Raw genomic sequence first — 19,460 nt, 5'->3', positions numbered from 1 at the left:
CAATAGGTAAATAAGTACTGGCATGTGTTAAACTGGACTTAAGTCTGTATCAACTAGGTTTCATTAAAAGTACTGGCAACTGAATTGCCATATCCAGTTGCCAAAATTACACCTATTGCCATTTGAGATGTCCTAAATTGTCTGAGATATCTGCACAGGAATGATATATATGCCACACGACAGAGGTAGATACCTAATTTAGGTATCAACATGGAATTGAATCCTTCCTCTGTCTTTCTGATGGGTAAAGTTAAATGTCATAAAATCTATCAAAAAAAGACAATATAGTTGACTAAACACAAATCTCTAATGCCACTTGCAATATCCTAGGGTCTCCAAGACATCTGCATGGGACTGTCAGGTATGCACGGACCCTATAGGAGACCGATTCAAATTTTGGGCCCGTACCTGAAAATCTCAAAAGAAATCTTTCACAAAGAATTCTTTAAAATAATTTTGAACCTCCCTAAGCCACCTCAGATGAGCCACCTCACCTAAACATAGGTGAAAGGAGCAATGAAAACTCTGTGTTTATTATGTCACAATATTGTGTCCATGTTAAACTTGCTTTACTTTGTTTCACTAAGCTGTAAGCCTGGAAGAACTCAAGGTTCTGTAAAAAAAAGTTTCTTCTTGGACACCATGTGTGGTTTCAAATTTCCACGCTTTTTGACCTTTAGAATTAGGATATATTGATATCTCAGTTCTGATAGAGTCCAAGCGTTCCCTATTTTATACACTGGAATTCATGACAAGACAAGGTTTTGCCATAAAAGGCAAAGCATGTTGTTGATCTATATATATCAAATATATCAAATCACTTTCCTTTATATCTAGGAAATCCTATCTTGTGAAAGGTTAAAAAAATAATGATTTATGGATATCCAAGTATTTTATTCTGTATTCCTGGTCACTCATTCCCCTATTTAATTTGTCAATGATAAATGTTACTGTCCAATATTTCTGTCCACTGTAGAAAGATTACCAGAAAAGGAAGAGTCATAGAATCTGAATGAAACATGTGGGTCATTAGTAGCTAAGAAAATATAGTCTTAGAGCACTTAATATGATGTGGAATGCACAGGAATGCATTCTTCCTGGACTTTGTCGACCATAGTGCTTCTATAGAGCACAGCCAGTCTGACAGGTAATGAAAAGAAATGTGTTTTTTTAAGATAACTATGATTCAGCCTCCTGAACATTTGAAAGCTAAATTGGATACAGAACTGACATGATTGCAATATACATTGGTCATTTGTTGGAATATGCAAAGGAACTGTATTAAAATCTAAGATAAAAATCAAAATAATGTCAAAATTAGAGATAGATTCTATATGCATGCATCCACATACAGTCATATATATACACATATCTACATATACATAAGTGCTTTTAAAAAAACTTAAACTAAAATCAAATTCCTAGCTACGTCTGATTTCCTTTCTCATCTGAGAGGAAAAACATGTGCTCTCAAAACAAGTCTGTGCTTTTTATCACTAAAGTCCCTTTGTTAATCTTGATTCGTAGTTGCCAAATGTTTAAAATTGTGAATCATTAATTTTGTAGGATGATATTTTGCGCCAAATATTGGGAATAAATAATTAGCTTTTGTAAAAAATAAAACTATGCTTAACTACATGAACCCACCTTCCTCAGCACATTGGTTTTATTTTTAAGTCATGGTCTTTTTTACAGCCTGTGACACTTCCTACTTTCTCTGCTGATCAGATAGGGCATAGTAACGATGAAAGGACATTTCAGTCACAACAGTAATACAAAGAATTACTGTTACCTTTGGACCATGCTACGCTGTGTGGAAGCGCACATCCAGGGATGCATGCAACTGAAAATTTGTGCACAGAAATCATTCTAGAAAGTTAGCTCAACCTCTTTAGTGATGAAGTGACATTCACCTGTGCCACTCCAAAAAAGCAATTCAAATACCTTTGTCATGGTTTGGGCCAGACTGGCCACTGAAATGAACGACAGATGCTCTCCCCCACCTCCTGGAAAAACAGCTACTGTCCCATTTTACTTCCTGTTGAATATGAAAATGGAAAAGTAACTGAAAGCAATTAAATTATGTGAGTAAGATTACATTCCATTGAGCTACTGGCCATCAGATACTTGCTTATTAGCCAATACCTGCATTTAAATCACTAGAATGCTAATATACAAAACAATATTAGAGTTATTTGCTAGTTGTGTTGTTTGTGTGATAGAAAGCATCACAGGAAATGGGCAGTGTAAATGAAAGTGTGCACAGCTGCAGTGATGCCCATCCAGACGAAAAAGAGTCAGGCAGTGCTGTGCCAGGGCTCTGATTCCACTACCAGATTTTGAGGTTTTTATGAGACTAAGCTTTGTTATTGTCAGTATTTCAATATTACTTATATTCACATGCTCTGCTACACCTTAAATGAGATCCTAGAGCACTGTTTAGAGAGAGCACCCAACATACTCATAAAAACACTGTACATGTGTGTAGTTCCTGAGCCTTCTAGCTGCAGGGCTGGAAGGTGCTGGTGGTGGGGGATTCCTTCCTTCCAAGGGTTACTGCATGGGTGGAGAGTACTTTCTCCAGTGAGCTGCAGCGCTAGGCTTAGTGCTAGCATTGCTGCTGCTGCTACTGCACTGAGTGAAGTGGGAAGCATGATTTTACCTAGAGTTACAAAATTCAGTGGGGGGATGGACCTCCACAAAACCCAAAGTCAGAGCTGTCCCTGTATGTGTCAGTTCCCTAAGTATGTGCACATGAACACAGAGGTATGTGCAGATTGGAAAACCATACAAAATTGTAAAACACATTTATGAAGTCTGATGCAATATGCAGTTTTGCCAATGGATAAAAGATTTAAAAATAAAACACATTTGGCAAGTTCCAGTTCCTACTTGCCAACTTGGAAGAGAGCAGGGTGATCAGGGTAAAGTAATTAAACATTTTTAGCCTCCGTTTTCCATGTTACTGTCTTCATTTTATTGCTCGGTGTTAAGCTAGCCTAAATATTGCTTCAAAACATGAGCTCTGAGGTCCTCCCCTTCTTGCACTCACACCGAGGGTTCTCAGCCACAGTCTCTAGTCACCATTTGTGAGTAATCATGGACTGGCACAACTACCATTAAACACAACAGAGCACAAATCTGGTTAGTAGAAAAGACTGCACTTTATAGCCTCTAGCTCAGCAATAAGGTGGTTTTGAGATTCCTCCTTGTACAGTCCATTGTAATGGGTTGTGTGATTAACAAGCACCACTGCCAATGGAGTCAGACACCAGAGCAAAACATTTCCCTGCTCTTGCCAAGCAACAAATTTAGGGCCCAATTCAGTTAGAGTACAGACAGTTTCCTTGCTACAGAAGCTGGCCATGACTTTTACTGAAATAAGTCCTTTGCTTTCAGAATGCAGATGAGAATTCAAGACAACCTAATTAAAAACATTAATGATTTTTTTTTCAATTGGTGTTTACTTCTGCATGACATGATTTAATGTCAGATAGCTCTGAGCATCAGAGCTCTTCTAGATGTACGGCTGCAGAAAAAGATTCTTCATCCATCCCAGGGACACTTACTGTACCTTCTGCTCCTGCTAGATGAAATTCCTTTTTTTTTTTTTAATTCTACAAATGTAAATCACTTCTTACAAAATCATGTTCCTTTCCTATTATGCTGCTACTTTCTTAAATATGCACGTTGGCTTCCCAGCATAATAATAAAATCACCCTTTAACCTCTACAAAATATTTTTATAGTGAATTTGTCTGGGCATCATCAGCCTGGCACAAAAAGACTGAAAGTGGAATATGGATAACTCATATCTACAAAGCATTTACTTATTGGCCAATGCACATACATAGAAGACCACTAGTATTTAGTCGCAGATCAGCAGTCCTACCAGTCTGCAGCTTTTACCTTTCTTATCTCTCTACAGACGGTTGGTCTCACAGCTCTGTCTCAGCAGTCTGAGTCAAGGTGACACAGCTGGAGTGTATCAAATCTGGACCCCCTTACATGAGCAACTAAAACCCCAGCAGTGGGGGGCAAACTGACAGCAGGCGTTACAGACATCGGTGTTTCTTTCTCAGACATCATTATATCCCACTCAAGCCTCATTCCTGATTACTTCCCTGATCCTTCTGACACCACTCTCTGCTTTTCTCCCCCAGTTCTGAAAGAACAAGTTTCCTTCAAAATTTCTCAAAAAACTTCCTTCAAAATTTCTCCAGTTTTGTAACACTTAATATCCAGAGTTGTCACCAACTATTGTGTTTCAGATGGTCAGTATCAACTTGTGATCTACTATTCATAAATCCTTGCAACAGGAATAATGTTTGGCACAAGTTTCTCACTGTAGGGTTACAATGCTCTGTCAGTAGGGATAGGATATTTTTTCTCCTATGAGTGAGCAGAATTTTAGCCAAGGAAATATGGGTTTTTTTCTCCTTTAATCCTCTTCACAGCAAAACTCAAGAGGAACATCCAGAAAGGACACCATATGCTTGAGAATATGCCATCATATACTTTGTGAGCCCTGTAGTTGCTTCTGCCCTTCAGCCATTAAAACTGCAAACAGCAGTGTATCTAGGTAGCCAGATCATGTTTATTACAGTACATAAATTCTGTGTGTCCAAAATACCTGATCATGAAGCACAGCAGTCATTTCTCTGGGGCTTCCTGAAACCTTCAGCAAGTCATCAAATTCCTGTTTCCTGGGCGGAAAATAAATAAAAAAAAAAAAAAAGAAAGGTGATTTAAACCCAAATTATAAATTTACTTAGGTGATAAATGAGTATCTGTACTTGAATCTGGTCGTAGGAGAGCTTCCAACTGGTGTTGTGTACTCAGCCAGGATATAACATATATTCAGACAGGGTAATATTGATCTGTATTGGTGCACTGTGAATCCAGAAAATTGTAGCTTGCTTCCAGCATTTCAAACATAGAACTACATAGGGAAAATACAACTTATATTCAGATGCTTAATTCAAGAGTCCAAAAATATTCCGGATAGAAACTATATTAAAATCAACCAACTGATTTACTATTCTTCCTCAATTTCACAATATTGTCTCTGTGCACTCTTTATACAGAATGCAAAAAGAGCAGAAAAGATATGTACAATGGAAACATTAAACCGAGTTTATGCCAAAAATGAACATATAGTGCATAAACATCAGGCCCAATCTGACTGTTTTGCTCACCTAAGCAGAGCAAAGCAGTTGGTAACACCTTTCAGAAGCAACATCCATTGAGCGATATAGCATACAGCTATGCCCAGGGTGTAATCTGAAAGTCATCTTCATCTGATTTAAGACACAAAATCCACATTTTCACACCCATTACTTTGGGGCAACCCTACAGTGGTCCACACTCTGCTCCTCAGAGTCCTTTTAGAATGGACCTTTCCCTTTCCCCACTTGCTCTACTCACAATAAAAAGAAATAAAAGTGTGTAGAAAAATAGAAATGTTGGACCAAGAAATTGCAGAATCACCATTGCAGGATTTACTACATTTACAACTTTCAATATATGCTTAAATTCCATACACAGCAGGAAGGGCCAGTAGACATTGCTACCTTGCATTTGGACACTCCACATAGTGCTGAATTTGAGGTACGTTCAGCTGTTGGGCGTCGATTACACATGATCAGCACTTATAGGCATAAAAGTAAATTTACAATTAACCCTAACATTCAGTATAGATGTAAATAGAGCCATACAGACGAGTATGGTCTTGTATTGGGGAAGAATTTCTTCTTCAACAGTATGATCATTTAAAAAGCCTACTCTTTTCTCCACAAATTACTTCCCAATTTAATCTAAATTTTCCTCATAATTGTAGGTGGAAGAAATGCGAAGAAAGATGACTTGAGTTATAAAACTTTGGAGGACGTTACGCTCTTTGCTTGTTGTGTGAGCAGAGCACACCTTCAGGAGCAACAATCAATTTCAGTTCCTTTTTCCAGTTGAGGGAATCTGAAACCACATCTCACACTAGTTATATGAATTCCCTAAACACCAACTGATTGCTCAATGATTGATCAGTGCTGGAAGATGAGCCACAAGTTCCTACCTCTGCACTGAAAGTACTTACAAGAAAACTATTTACCATTACGTGGCTTCCTCAGACACTGAAGTGAAAACTGGTCTTTAAAAAATACCTAAACATTTTTGAGATAGATGGCAAATATTATTCTATAGCCCAGCACTTAGAAAGTTCACCTTGAGCTCAAAGTTGCATTAAACGGTTAATTATATCAGGACATGGAGAGGAAACAAGTTCTAACCGCTATCAAACACTTAGCAAGCCTAAGGACATTTCTTCATATTTAGAACTGCTCACTAAAAGTCAGCAGATCCAAAAAGCAGTTCTGTATCATTTGGCTCTACACATTATTTATGTGTATTAATGTCAGCGTAAGAGTGCTGACAGTAGTATTAATTTCAAAATACGAATCTCAGCATTTCAAAATGAAATATTAAAAATGTACATACTTCATTTTTTCTTAAAGAAGAGTTTAAAATTTTATTGCTTGGATTTCAGCAGAAATAAGAGAATTCTCTGGTTTTTTAACATATATTCTGCCAAAATATTCCATGTATGTATATATTCCAGGCAAATAGATGACAATGAAATAAATCAAAATTTAAACAGTACTGGTTTCTGATTTCATTGCTGTGTGAAGAGCTGATGAAATTGAACTGTTGTGTACCATGCCATTTTGCCTGCATAATGTAATAACTACTTTATGGAAAATAAGTTGAGAATCTCATTACTTGACCTAGATTTATGATGGAACTTGTAAATGTATTTGCTTTCAATAAATGACAGAGATTGACTGCCATCCTTGTTAACATTTTGATAGACATCCTCTTTTAATGGCACCTAATTACAAAAAAGCCAGTGCAATATGCTACTAAGACCAAAATTCATTCTAGAAATAGTAATAAGTGCTAGAATTAACTCATACTTTTCTTTTATGGACATCAGAAATAGCAATTCTCTTTTCTGACATTCATATTAGAAAAGCTACTCAAAAAATATCAGAAAAAAATTCTGAAAAAGGATAAAATCCATCTCATCTGCCTGTCTGAAGTATTCCTAAAGCACCTACTTCCATGATGTCAAAGTGTGAAGAGCTCCCCTGCTTGTCTCCTAAGGAAATCATCCTCTTCCTGTTACTGGGTGATGCAGATTGGTATGGTCTGCAAGTGAGCCACCCCTGGAACAGGCAAAAAAGTGCAGGTGATACATTACCCGTAATATAAGACATTGCATTCAATATTATATATTCTGTAGATCAACCTATTTTACTTCATTTCCTCAAAATCATTTTCCTCAATTTGTTTCACAGTATGAAGGCAGAGTTGGAGCATACTCCCATTCCTCATTGCATCTGTTATCTCTGTTAATGGGACTGGTGCACAAAGATCAAAGCCATGAAATTGCCTTTAGAATTTAACCTTTACCCAAGTAAATCCTCAGTTTTATCAATACTTAGGATGTCAGACATAGACAAAATTCCGAACTGGTAAAGCAGGTAATAGATGTTGTATCACAAATTTATTTCAGCAAGTGCCCAACAATGCAGCATTAAGACAAAGTTAAATACATTTGAGGCTTGTACATAAAATTGTTGAAATAACAGCCTTTGAAATGCACTCCAATGGCATATGTTTAAAATTCCTTATTGCATCAGTTCACAGGGAAAATGGATCAGTTCAGTAACTGACAAGTGTTTCTGCAAGGGGAAGTCTAATTCAGATGTTCCAATTTCTTTATTTAAATGTTACTGTCACGTCTCCTCTGGCTCACACAGACTGAATGATCAAGAGTCATAGAGTACTCTGGGTGAATACAGAAGTAATAAAGAATGAGAGATTTTAAAATGCAAAAAAATATAGAAATAAACACAGACATTTTTGACTGAACAAATTCTTACAAAATTTACTAAGAAAACCTTCTGTATCTTGCACTGTTTAAGGACTGGTTTTTCATTAGTCTGAAATTAGTCATCTGTGTCATCATGTTGTATGGGATTGTCTTCACTTTTTGTCTTAGTTAAACTAGTGTATGTTATGTACAGACATTTTTATGCAAGTTTAAACCTAGTTTCATCAAGACAGATTCAGATTATTAACTATACCACGATGCACCATACATCTAATTACACTGCTATAGCCTTGTGCATAGATGAGACCTTAGCATTTTGGGGACTTTATTCCCATCCCCCGTAAGTTGGTTTTCTGTCTCTCGTCTTTTGCACAGTATTGGTCTCAGGAAACAATTTCTTTATTATTTTGTGGTGGGATGACCACCCCGTGGGCCTACTGCCAGGTGCCCACAAAGCCACTCTGTCACCCCTGCTCCTCAACAGTACAGAGGGAGAAAATACAATGAAGAACTCATGGGTCGAGATAAGGACAGGGAGATCACTTACCAATTACTGTCAAAGGGAAAACAGACTGGACTTGGGAAAAAATAATTTAATTTATTGCAAATTAAGCAGAGTAGGTTAATAAGAAATAAGAACAAATCTAAAAAAACACGTTCCCCCCACCCCTCCTTTCTTCCCAGATTCAACTTCACTCCCAACTCTTCCACCTCCTCAAACAGTGCAGTGGCATGGAGAATGGGGTCAGTTGCAGTCAGTTTGCTAATCTCTGTTGCTCCTTCCTCCTCACATGCTTCTCCTACTCCATCGTGAGGTCTCATCCATGGGAGACAGTCCTTCACAAACTTCTTCAACATGGGTCCTTCCCACAGGGCTGCAGTTCTTCAAGAACTGCCCAGGCGTGGGTCCTTTCCACGGGGTGCTGTCCTTTAGGAACAGACTGCTCCAGCGTGGGTCCCCCATGGAGTCATAGCTCTGCCAGCAAACCTGCTCCTGTTTGAGCTTCTTTTCATGGGCTGTAGTTCGTGACAGAAGTTCTAGCATGGTCTCTTCATGAGTCACATCTTCATTTAAGGGACATTCACCTGCTCCAGTGTGGAGTCCTCTACAGGTTGCAGGTTGATATCTGCTCCACAGCAGATCTCCACGGGCTGCAAGGAATAACCTGTGCCACCACAGCCCTCTCCACAGGCTGCAGGGGAATCTTTGCTCTGGTACCTGGAGCACCTCCTTCCCCTCCTTTTTCACCGAATTTGGTGCCTGTAGAGTTGTTTCTTTCATTTATTCTCACTCCTCTCTCCCAGCTGCTTTTGCACAGCAGGTTTTTTTTACCTTTCTTAAATACGTTATCACAGAGGTGCTCCCACTGTTACTGATTGCCTTGGCCTTGGCCAGTGGCAAGTCTATCTTGGAGCCAGCTGGATTTGTCTGTGTCTGACATGGGGGCAGCTCCTGATGTCTTCTCACAGACGACACACCTGCAGGCCCCCCACTACCAAAACCTTGCCACATAAACCCAATACATATTTGTTTCTTCAATTTATTTCTCCTTACATAATAAGGGTGTAGAATGCAATAAAACTGTTTAGAAACATCTAAAATACACAAATTCATAGTCTGTAACACCAAACAGTACTATTGTTCCATGCAGTCTCATTCTTAGTTAAAATGGTCATGTAATTTCATTCTTTGCTGTGAAAACTCACACCCAGTTCCTGACTTAAAGTTAACCTGTTTGCAACTCAAGCTTACCAGCTTTTTCATGGTTCACTGTACTTAACTGTGTTGAACTATTCTCAGTGACTTCTGATATGTCGTGCTTTAGATGCTCTCCCCCCACCTCTCACTCCGAGGAGAGGAGGAGGAGAGACAAAGAGTTTTACAAGTTTAGAAGGAACTAAACTACTTTAATGAAATATTAATAATAAAATAAAAAGGAAATAAAAAGGAAATAATGAAATAGCTACAATATATACAAAACGGTATCAAGCTCTCAGGATGACGTCACCGGCAGGCACTGGGGAAGTGCCAGACTGGACTTAGCAACAGATGAGAACTGGAATCCACAGTTGGAGTCAGGAACCCACGGATTGGGATCAAAGGCAGATGAATAGACAGCGTACTCCCTGGACGTCGGCCATTGAAGAAAGAGGCATGACATTTTGATCCCTCAGCTTTTATACTGAGCATGAGGCAGATGGGATGGAATACCCCATTGGTCAGTTTTGGGTCAGCTGTCCTGTCCGCTCCTCCCTACAGGTGGGACCCCTCTACGCTTTTCCATTTCCAACCCTCCAACAGGGCAAATAACAAAATTAGCTGACCTTCGTTGTTATAGCAATAAGTATAAGCAAGAGCCTCTCTGCATATCATTCCTTGGCATAATCAGGTCATCACTCTGAGAACGAACATTTTTCTGCACAACATGGTGTTTAATTTCAGAGAGTTGGGAGAGGCTTAGCTAAGAAGTAAAATTACTGAGCAGAAAGTTGGTTCTGTTTACCTCAAACCAGGACATGACAGCAGCCAAAGCTCTCATATTCCTCTGCAAGCATGAGGAACACTTCCCATCTTACGGAATCTGAAGCTCTGCTGTAGCTGCCCTTCATACTATGGATGAGATTCATCTCACGTAACTTTAGCTGAATAGTCTAGTCCTAGACTGAGACAGGAACTTTCAGGCAGGAGTTTATCTGTCTTAGATGCCATGGGCTTTAGTTACCTTTCCTTATCTTATGAAATAGTCTATGAGAATAGCTTAGATAAGACGATTAACTTCTAAAGCTCTAAGATGAATGGGAAAAGGCTTTCCTCAGTCATAAGTGAACACTAGCAAACCAGTGGTCCATAAAACAAATTCTTTTAAATCTCCCAAGAAATATAATTTTAGATATGTATTGAAGTTCATATGTTATCATAGCAGACTTCACGTCAAAGTCTTATGGTGAAGGCAGAAATACTTTTAGTACATCAACAATAAGCTATAACTTGCAAGTGACAGTCCAGTCTACTTACAGTGTAAGAGAACTACACAGTATTGCAGCTGATATGTATACCATACGGTATGTGGACTATGTAGGTACAGAACAGAGACTCAGAACTGTCCAGAAATACCACTGCAGATACTGATGACTACATAAAAACATGGGTATTTTGGGTCAACATTTTTACATTGTAGAAGTTTGACTATAAACCAGTAGAACCGCAGGTCTGCAAGGCCCTGGATCTCTATTATGTATATCTTAGATGTGTCAGACCTAATGTCAGCATGGGTCTACTGTGTGTTTGATCACTAAAACCCTTTAAGAGTATTAGGCATAATTCCACAATTCATCTAATCTGTACTGGAGTTTAATGTAAAGCCTGTTATGTTCAAAACATCCATCTTTTTCCAGTGCTTTGCACATTAGGATGACTAATTTTAAAGTTAGCACTTCCATCTAACATGCAGCATAAGTAAGAAAGTTATAAGTATGGAAGTGCACAGATCATTTAGAAAGGGTTTATACTGGAGGTGGTAGGAAAGAGAGAAACTTACTTTTGGACACTTTATCCTTGTTATGTTCACAGACATTGCAAAGATTTCCTTGGTATTCTATTTTTGCCATTTAGACTACAGGTTAAAGACTAAAATCAACAAAACCATTTTCATCGCTAAACAAGTAGAAATTAGGTGCTGAAGGGGTAGTAGGCATTTAAATGACTTGCAGATGAAACTATGCCCAAAAATGTAACAGAAAACAATTTAACCAGTTCCCTGAAGCTTAGAGCTGCTGTGAAAAAAACATAATTTTTATTCTTCCTTTCACATCATCTATCTGCCCATTGAGAGTGGTATCAGGTGTCTCAAGACAGTGCTGTTGTCCTTAGCTCTTATTATCATTTCCCATCTTCTTCTCCATGAATTAAACAACTTAAAATAACTCACAAAAGAACAAATTACTGTACAGTGAAAACACTTCTAATGCTTTTAATGGTTGCTCCCCCACCCTTGTTGCTTTTCTGTGCCAGCCAATATTCTAGGTGCTCCTGGAGCTGCCTGATGGGCTCTCTCTGCAGGTCTTGAACTCTTTCAGAATGGAAACAGTCACACATAGGACTCTCACAAGTTATTGATGAAAAAGGTAGACTTCTCAAAGAGGGAGTTTTCCCTTTCTTTCAAGAAGACAAGAGAAAACTGGGAACTCTTTTTAGCCGAGGCACCTTCATCACCCCATGAGAGCTGTAAAGTGGGGCTAGTCATCCAGCACTTACAGTATGGAAAGGCTTTCTTGAATGTTCTAGCAAAAAAAAAGTGATCAGTGCAGAAATGTTCTTGTTTCCATTTTTCCATTTTTAATAATTTCCCCAGAATAATTTTTTTTGCATTTACCTAAAGAGAATTTAAATTAGCTTATTTTTCATGCAGCTAATCTTCAGTAAAAAATATTGATCATGACGATTTTGAAAATATCTTGTTTGGAAGTAAGTTAACACTGGAATTCCTTGGTCTATTTAAACTTGTCACCTTCAATTGTTCATAGTGACAGATTTCCTAATGCTCACCAGGCACTCGCGCATTTTATGTTTGTTGGAGTGTGCATCTTGTAATGTTCACAGCTGCACTGATTCGATCATTCCTATTTTTGCTACTGATTCGGAAAGACTTCACAGTATGGGGGAGAATGAGGGTAGTGAATTGGTGATGTCGATTTCATCCAAGCATTCTTTCAGGATTCATAAATATACAGAAAGCTGAATCTCACCATTTTCCTAGAAGTGATTTAATTTTCATCATTCCCTTGTCTTTTATCAGATTTCCTTTTATTATTATAGAGCATTGAGTTTAAAAAAAAAAGGAATAAAAAGAATACAACAGCCTCTAAGCTCCAGATAAGCATCTGTTCAAGCTGTTCAACTTTGTCTAAATAGTTCCATACCTATTTTTTGCGGAGACTTCAAAGACAAGGGCATTATCAGCCTTTGCCCCTGCCCCTTCAGTGAATACATTATCCTTCCTAGGAAGTGAAACAATTTCATCCAGAAAACATGTGAGTTTCAAAACAGCATGAGAACTAAGACACCATTGAGAGTGACTTGCTCAAATTTCTAGTCCAGAGTTTTTCGGTCTTTTTCAGTTTGTTTACCTGCATAAATTTCTCAAAGGAGATACGGACCCCTTCAGAAATTTCACATGTCTGTACAGTTGTACAGCATATGTGGACTTGCCTTTTTATTTGCTGTTTTGCAAACCACAGGGGACTACAGAGCAAAGGTTGAAAATCACTGTTCTGGTCTAAATCAGGCATAGCAGAGATGCAAATATGCGTTTCCCCATTTGCACAGCAGTGCCTTCCTCATCAAATGTTCATGGAGGACTTAGTGCATGAGGACAAAATTGTAAATCAAATATTCAATGGGCAGGGAGGAAAGCTAGGCTTATGCAGCAACCATGAGGGGAAGGAAACTTCCTTGCAGTTTTATTTTCCTAAAAAATTTTGACAAATTGCGATTTTTATATGATTCACAATAGGAAGTTGTTTATATCTTTATAACGTGTGGATAGAAACCTGTTTATCATTCAGATCTATTTATGATCTTGTCACATAATTTGATCTGGTGAGGGCTTAGAAACTCAGATATCTCCAAGGACAAGAGATGCATGGACCATATTGCGATCACAATATTATTAAAACTATTCCTGGAATTTCTTTGGACTCTCTTCTATTTTTTAATTATTTACTTATTCTACTTTATAGAATATAGAATAATATAGAATATAGAATATGGAATATAGAATACTTGGGGGGGGGTGGAGAAGGGAGAGAAATACAAATCTGGAACTGCATCCAAAAGTGATGGTGACTTCCAAAAACAGTGCAACTAAAGATGTCCAAGCCTCACCAGCACATTTTATCAATGCAGTATTCAGGTTCTGACTTCGAACTCAAACAAATTGAGATTTTTTCACTTAAGATGCTTGTACCTGTCATCATTTTAGCTGAAAACAGACATTATGGTCTATCTTTTTTCTTTACATTACCACACAATACATGTAGACATATGGGTCGTATCTTGGAATGTGGAAAAGTGTTTTGATTCCATTAACAGGAAACCTAGAGGAGACTGTGTTGACAGCGGTGGCTGTATTACCAATTTTGAGAGCTCTCTGTGAAGTATTTGCTTTTCACCATTGCACATATAGGTCCATTCAGAATTCAGGTGAAATATAAGATCACAGAGCTGTCTAAGATGCACTCACAATCATGGAAGGCATGTTTTATATGTCTTAAGTGCCTAATATAACAGTAAGTTTCTTTCATACACATAAATGCCGCTAACACATCTCCTACCTAATTGCACAAAACTCAATAGAAATAAATCTGATCAAGCACTCACATATCTCAAAAATACAAACATTCTCACAGTACCAGAACAATAAGAATAAATCAACAAAAGAATAATAAATAATGCTACCAAATGTACCGCAGGATGTCAAATGATCATAATGCAATACCTGTATTACACACAAGGCAGTAGAAATATACATAACAAATGAACAATTGTCAAGTTCAAATCAATATATTGTGTTGTTTTATTTAAGAAAGTTTAAGTGAAAAGATAGAAATATATCTTAAATAAAACTACAGTGTTTAAAAAAGTAAGGTTGTTATTCCCAGGATGCTCAAACAGTATCTTTTTTTTTCCCCATATTCCTTTAGTGCATAAATCATTAGGAGAGTTAAATGTAAAACCACCTTTAAGGGAGCAGGACTCAGCCAAGGAGTTAATAAAAAAGAGCCAAGCAGTTAGCAAACAGGAGAGCAGTAAAAAGGAAAGATTCATCAGGGATCTTACTTAATGAAGATAGAAAAGACCTTGGAGTACCTGGAGTAGCTGTTATTTGAGGCTTTCAAGGACAGGTTGTCCTTGAGGTATAAGGTGTCAGCATTTGTCAACAATGATCGAAGTACAATAGATTCTGCTTTCTATATAGAGTTTGCATTAGGTTGTCTCCCAGAGCCCTTTCCAGACCTCTTTTTCTAGGAATTCATGAATTTGGACTGGAAAATGACCGAAGAGCCTTCTTGTCATAACAAATGCTGAAAAATCTTTCAACAATGTTGTTCTTTTCACATTTGTTACTACATTGAACAAGGTATTGGAGCACTTGAGAGCCTGATTTCTCACCCACATCCAAGCAGGTCTCAAGAGGAAAGAAGTATATCAGGAAATCAACTGTGGTTCTGTGATCCCAAACCACCACCAATGAACAAGACAGGACTGGACTGAGTTTCTAGGTTCAAGTTATGCGTTGACCTTGAGACAGTATACAACGGAACAGTGACAGGTCACAAAGTCCCTCCTCTGTGACGGCCCTTGGACAAGATAATGACCCTGCAGTCTGTCCCCGGCAGAGAAAGTCAAGAAGTAGGAGAAGAAATGAGCTATGCTACACTCTACTTGCATCTTTTCTGTGAATGAATATAAACTCTTTCTATTTCCTTGTGTTTATTTTAATTTATATTTACTTTAGAAATATTCCCCCTTTTCCAACCCCATTTTTGTCAGGCATTTGAATATTTATGGAGCTATATAAATAAGAATATATGGAGATTGAGCATTCCTTTATACAAAAGCACTGGTAGGATTGACAGAATATTTGTACCTTTCAGTGACTGATGTTGAGAATTGCAAATATAATTTTCCCAGAGGGGCCATGTGACTTCTGAAAAACTTGCTAGTTTTGTACTTCATATTTGAGGAAAATATACTAAATAAATAAAGAAAGAAAACCAAGAGGCAGGGAGGAAAGCACTAGGTACTTTGTGAGGCTGCAGTTAGTATTTGCCCTTTCCCAAGCGCTTTTCCTGCTGCCATTTGAGAAGCAGAGGCTGCACTGCCTAACGAGTCACAGTGTACACAGTTACAACAATCACCGTCAGTGTCAGGCTTTTTAAGATGACAGCCTCACACATCCTTTCATGTCATCTTGTTAGTAATAATCCAGCAGTACAGCACTGCATGGTACAGCTATATGTGTGGCAACAAAACTATGATTTTACTTCTTTTTTCCTTTGTGTTGCACCTTTAAATATCTACGACTTCTCTGCAACTATCTTCCAGTTCTCTACAGCGCTGTCTAAGCACCATGTAAAGAGTTCAGCTGCCATTTCATTCTCAGAGTTGCTGCTGCCAGAAATTAAAGGACACAAATCGTGCTCACTCTTGAGCTGCTAATTTAGTGCTGGTACAATGCTAACGACAGGGTAAGTTCCCCTGTAGTTAGGACTCAGGAATTTTTGCACTGTGCTATGAAAACTCTGTTCTTTTCCAGGGAGTGCCACCACTTAGGTTCTTGCTAATAACAGTGCTGAAAATTTGGCACAAGATTTGTTCATGCATATGCAGCCACAGAGACCTTCCTTTGGTGCTTCATTATTGCAATTTTCCTTAATTCAAAAATAAGTCAGTCTAGATTGAATGTAAATGTTTTATTATTTGACTATGGAAACAATGAGATGACAATCCAAGACTAATCACATTTTCAGCAACAATAACTGAATAGGTTTACTCAGCATGCATACATTTTGAAAGACAGTTTTGTAACCACATTTTACTAGAGGGCAGTAAAACCTTCTGCTTCACTGAGCAGATCCTCTGTCCAAATCTTCATTTACATCCCTGTGTGGGCTGTAACACTGCAAACTTGGATTTGAGCGCCTTTCCTCCCACCTTCATCTTCTCCCAACCGTTAAAGTTTATCTGAAGAATAGCACTAGATAGCATTAAGCTAGAAGCAGTATTGCTACATGTGAGCATCTTCTGTTTTCTTGCAATCTTAGTTAATCTGTGTACATGAATGCATTTAATTTTTCTCTTACTTTTGGTGGATTGTTTGGGAATTTTTTTGTTCTGAGGATCTTTGTGCTGAAACACCATTTTATGAAATTCACTTTATTTCTGAAAGCAAAAGTATCTGTGAGACTGCTTTAAATATCATATATTAAGGACAGGCATCAGTTCTCTTTTTCTGCACCATATGATGTATCTAAAGAAACAAGAGAGCCCCTTTTTACAAAGGCAGCTTACTGCCATTTACATCTTGCTTCTAAAATGTTGGGCAGTTTTATTCAAATACAGATTTTCTGATTAAGTGACTTGTAATATGCTCCCCACATGAATGAGACATCCTCAGTTATGCGTGATAATCTTCTATTGTTAAGATATTTTTCCCATTATGCAATATCCTGGGTTGCATTTGCAATGTAAGTACATTCATTAGCAGAAAATGAACCCAGTTTTATTAGCGAGAAAGATATATTTTGGAAGCATTTGGTTACTTAGCAACAGTTTCAGGTATCAAAACTTCTTTTACTAACACTCAAAAAAAAAAAGGATACCGCTTACTACAGTACATTAGATCAGCATGCTTTGTGTAAAAGATTTTAACAGTCAAGAGATGTGACTGTGTTTAAGATTCCTTTTTCCAGTCACTAGTTCATTGTCAGCAGCAGCTACAGAGCAGCTTTATGTGCATTCAGAGACAGCCAGGAAATTAGTTCTGCATGACTGACTCAGCACTGTAGCACTGAGAACAACTCTCACCCATTTCCTTAAACAATTGTTTATTTCTTGGTGTGATAACAATGTTAAATATCACAATTCTAGAGGAAAAGGCTCGGAGACTTCATTTGCATTCAAGGTAAAAAAGTACTAGAACTAGGAAAGTGCAGTCCTAGCTTATTTCTGGCATTACAAGGGCTAGGCTGTTTTAAAAATTATTGAAAGTTCAGATTAAGTCCTGATAGCTTGTTTAGTGTTTTCTTTGATGCTAAATGGAACTGAGAAGCAAAATGTCAGCAAACCAAAATCAAGTGCAATTAAAAGAGTATCTTCAAAGTGAGAAATCTGAAATGAAATAAAATCCTTGAATCAAAAAGAAGGTTTATTAGGCTTTTTATGACAGGAAAAGAAGTCAGATCTTTTTAAGGCCTGTACACACTGAGGATTAAGATAATTCATGGAAAAAGCAAAGACTTAAGGTTCAGAAGGATATTCAACAGATTCTTTTTGAGTTACCTTTTGCTCAAGCTGCTTGGGATTCCCCAACCCTGGCGTTTAGCCACCTGCCTCAAGGAAAGCACTGAAAGTCCTGGCCAAGAGTTTGGCACCTTTGAACAGGCCCTGGGAAGGCAGTTTGCTTCAGCATGAAACAGACCAGTCTCTAAGAAAACACCAAGAACAGAGTGCATCCAGCACCTCGCTCCTCTACCCACATGAATTTATGAAGACACATGGAAGTACTCAGCATTCATAGCATAGAATCCTTCCATGAAAATGTGAACTATATCCTTGATCCTTGAGCACTGTCAGGGCTCACTCATTTATTTCAAAACACATCCAGAAGAAACATTTTCTTTTCCACTATCAGGATAGTGGTTGCAGTGCTCATTCAAGAAGGTGCAAAGATGCAACTCTTAAGTATGGGAAAGTAAAGGAAAAAAAAATGCATGCAAAGCTTACGAAATTCCAGACCTAAGCAGCAATTGAGTGGTTTCTCAGCAACACCTTTTTGGATTTAGGCAATACATTCTCTCTAAGGCCTGCTGAAAGGGCCTGAACCCTTTTATTGGATCCTGATAATTTCAGCTTCCTTGCTATCTATGAAGTTAAAATGAAAATAATATGTCAGTGTTCTGTATTCCTCTTCTCTTAAAACAGAGAGTTCTTCAACCAGGGGTTTGCTTTCTATTGCAAGTTTCCATAATGCGTTAGTGGATAGTGCTAAAGAACCACTAAAAGCAGTGTGGTTTCTAGTAAAGCTCACTATTACTACCACAGTTTGGCTCCAGCCACATACAGAATATTTTTCAGTTTGCTTCTTAGCTAAAGCAAAAAATCTGCTCTTATTTATGGATTTATCTATTCAGTTGGGTACATTTGTTTCCTGTAGCAACGTGCACTGTTTATTATTATAGAATGAAAGAATATTGCTGGCTGTTGTGATAATTCTACATTTTCTTTGATGTCTGATAAGAGATTCTTTTTCTTATTAACCTCTGGGACAGCACGACAATTTCATGCTGTCAGTAAAATTGTGACATGATTTGGCTCAGAGTTTCCTTTTTTCTACCCTCTTTCAAAAAAATAAAAGCAAAATAAAATAAATCTCTGATCCATAAATATAGATTTCATGAAACATAGAGGACATTCCATATTGGCTATAAGCAGGGAAGAAGGATAATGACATTTTAGTTTGGTTTTACAATATGTTTTACTAGTATGAGTAGCTGAGTAACTCCAGTTTTCAATCTTGAATGGGTCAGTAAGGAATTCCCCAGTGGTGGAATAAGAGTGATATGTGAAGGATAAAGAAATATTTTAGTGTAGGAAAGATGTGTTACGTGGCAGGAGTGAAGCTACCAATTTGAAATTTATATTACTCTGTCCAGTCCAAAATGTTTCCTCTGAAATTCTTCTGTAACGTGCCTTCCTTCAACAAGGAAGACGTGTCATTACAACCAATGTGACCACCGTCACAGTTATTGCAGGTAAGTGTACCTGTCCAGCAACATATCAATAAAAA

This window comes from Rissa tridactyla, chromosome 3 (genome assembly GCF_028500815.1).
Source record: "Rissa tridactyla isolate bRisTri1 chromosome 3, bRisTri1.patW.cur.20221130, whole genome shotgun sequence".
In the NCBI taxonomy this organism is placed as follows: Eukaryota; Metazoa; Chordata; class Aves; order Charadriiformes; family Laridae; genus Rissa; species Rissa tridactyla.
Note: the sequence above shows the minus strand (reverse complement) of the source record.